The sequence below is a fragment of the Crassostrea angulata genome, chromosome 2 (genome assembly GCF_025612915.1).
Source record: "Crassostrea angulata isolate pt1a10 chromosome 2, ASM2561291v2, whole genome shotgun sequence".
In the NCBI taxonomy this organism is placed as follows: domain Eukaryota; kingdom Metazoa; phylum Mollusca; class Bivalvia; order Ostreida; family Ostreidae; genus Magallana; species Magallana angulata.
The window spans coordinates 73,434,759-73,438,240 of NC_069112.1; positions in this window are offsets into that span (position 1 = coordinate 73,434,759).

Genomic DNA, 3,482 nt, shown 5'->3' on the forward strand with positions numbered 1-3,482 from the left:
AAAACACAGTCCTGAGTAGCTCTTCCATAGAGAGTGTGTGTCTTTAGTAATCAAGGTATCAAAGAACTGACCCCATCAACTTTCACATCAGTGCGACATTGGCTGTACCACAAATGCATTAATTAAGTTATGGCTCCAGAAAAAATGTTCAATCCATATGAGACATTGTGTTCCTGAAATGTAGTGACTATCCATATCGGCAGATCATCAAGATTGTCATATTTTACCATGTCAGATGATAACAATCACTTTCATAATTCGTGTGTTTGGCACTGTTTATTCCTTTGCAAGCTTTAGTAAGAAAAACAGCAACAATCAGATACTGAGATTTCATTCTGAAGCATTACTTCATGGGATCTTTGTCACCCTTGTATGCATGTTTTCAGAATTCCCATAACTCTCTTGAAGCTCACCATTTGTCAAAGATGCTAAATACTGAATTGAAAAAAAAAATAAATTTTTAAAAATATCATGTTCATTTTATATTCTTATACATGTTCAATTATAAATGTGTTACTTAATGGTGTGAAATGACAATCACTATATACGATACGATAGGGTAAACAATTTATACATGTACGTTTATTTATTTTAATCATCTGTGTGTGTTTTTTTTGGATTCCTCTAGAGGCCAAAAAGTTAGGGCAATAGTAGAGAAGGTAAATACTAAATAAGTAATTGGATATTGATTTTGTTACATTTACATATATGTAAAGAAAATATTTACCAATTACAGTAAGAATGAAAGAAAGAATTTCAATAAACATGTTACAGGATATTACTTGTATAAAAATAATATAACCATTGGTTTTTAGAACATACATGTATTCTATATACATAACCATTACATACATGTACATTACCCAATTTTTATTAAAGCGATTATCTAAATAATTTAAATACAATAAAGTATAAAATGTAGATCTATTTTTAAACATAAAAATAACAGATTTCTTATAAAATACACAAATAGCAGTTGTGTGCTAGGGTATCATTTACTCAAAACACAAATTAACATAGCCCTGGTATTAAAGGGCAATTTGATAAATAGACTGAAAACATGGTTTTTTTATTGTTAAATGAATATTCCATGTGTTGTGAAATGTCAACCTATTTTCGTAATGCCATACTCAATTAGCTATAGCTGACATTTAATCAACAGTTGAATTAAAATGTAGCCGTGTTCTTACTAATCTTAGTTTTCATTGTAAACGGAAGCGGTTTCATGAACGATATCGATATCTCTTTCCTTTAAAATTTCATTACATTTTCAAACTACTTACTAGAAATAAGACTATAGCCTAATGTATTCCACATGGTGTAGTTTGCGTCGATACTGTCAATCATGCACGTTATCGATCGCTCGGTCAGCTGTCGATCTCGTAAACATGGTTAAGAATGCAGATCAATTACAAAACCCCATTCAAATTCATAAAGCATAGCTGTATCTTTAAGTCTTATACTATTTTCACACATTCTTACCAGTTAATGAAATGATTTTGCCTTCATATCTATTGCTGTCGTCCGACTTTCACTTTTGTTTACGTCTGCTGTGTATAAAAAACGAAACCGGAACCGAAAAATTCGTCCATCTTAAAACAACATAATTAATTTTTTTAACAGTGGCCGCATGCAAACAACAACAAAATATTTTGAGAATTAAATTTTTTCGTTATTTTGATTAATCTGTTAAAATTTTACCGTGTTGTTTGCATGCGGCCATATCTAATTATTGTTTGGAATGTGACCATTTCATAGGAAATACGCGATATCCGGAAAATTACTCAGATCAAAAGAGGGATAACTCTACTATAAAAACATCGGTGACAATTTTGGGACTATATATTGAAAAATAAACATCCCATCAACAAAAAAATCAAATCAAGTCAATGATTGAGCTTGTTTGAAAATTTTAAAAAAATATTGGGCAAATAATATATGCTTACTGCCCCTTGTTCTTTTAACATATAATAATAAAGGCAATTTTCATAATAAGATCACCAATTATAATTATATCAAACTCAAGAAAAACTTGTCATATACGAAATTGCATTTGTATCACTTTTTTTTAAAAAAAGGACACTTCATTTAATGATCAGCATTATTCCAAGGAGATTTAAAATTCGCTGTAGAACGAGATCCGAAGCGTGATCCTGAGCGTCTATTACCAAAAGGAATGTTCATTCCAATGATAACTCTGTTATTTCCGTTAAAATCTGTGATTCCTGTCGTTTTCACACCCAATCCCGGCCTTTTTAGCTGGAAACTTCCGCCAAGCCCTCCCTTTGAATCTAAAAACAAAGCAGCTGAAAGATCTGAGCTTTTTTTCTTCGACTGAAATGGTATAAAAGATCCAGGGCGATTTTGATGAGTTGGTCCAAAATTGAGAAACGGGCTTAAAGGCGGATGTTTAGATGGAAGTGGTTCTTTTAAAAGTTCATGAAGCGACAGTTGGCATTCTGACGTGACTACCAATACGAACAAAACAAGCAGTAATCCGGTTTTTTCCTAAAAAAAAAAATAACGATCAAATTATCAAGGATGCAGATAATACATTTCATCAGTTTGGAACCGCTGCGATTTCTAAGGATGGATTAGTATTGTACAATTGATATGATGACATGGAACATACTTTTCTTTCCCAAAAAACTAGAAACATTAATTAACCGTCGATATTTGTTATGATTTTGATATTTTAAGGCATAGTTTGTTTGCGGTAAAATTACAAAAAGGTGACACTTGAAAGTATTGTTTTTTAAATGTTTAAAACTTAAAGAACTCAACGTAACTGTAGAATCGAATGTTGTTTAGTTTTAGAAAAAAAATGCATGAATGTTTGGAAAATATAAAGATTTATTCCCTTAGAAAAGTCACCCCTTGGGAGATGCCCTCGGAAATATATGATTGTTCTTGGGAAAAAATCTTAATATTTCTCTCACCATCAAGTAATAAATGTTTATGATATGATAGTAAAGCCTCCTTTTCCTTAAATTGACAAGAGTAATGTTATATTATAAAAATGATAAATTAAAAGGCTACGTTGAGTTTATATGAGTAATAAAGATAGTCAGCTTTATCTTGGGTCTGAGTTATACATTTTTCGTAGAAATTTTCATGTAAAACTTAACAATTTACTTTCTGAAAGCAATGCTTTATTTGAGTTACACCAAAAGACAGTTTTTCACTTACCGTATTTTCGTATATAAGCATGTCAGTTCATTATCTAATTTAATTTTTTTAAAAAAGGGGGGAAATGCTTTAACTTAATAAGAAAATAGTTCGTCTTCATTGCTTCGTCTTCGAAGTGGGAGATATCTGACGCAATTTATGGTCTTGTCCAAAAATCATTTAAATCCGGTTTTAATATAAAGCAAATTACTTACCATAATGTTGTTAGTGTTGAACAATGTTCACATACTAATACAAGCGTGTGTTTATATAGAAAATTGTCAAACAATCGATTGGAAATATTACTTGTGTAT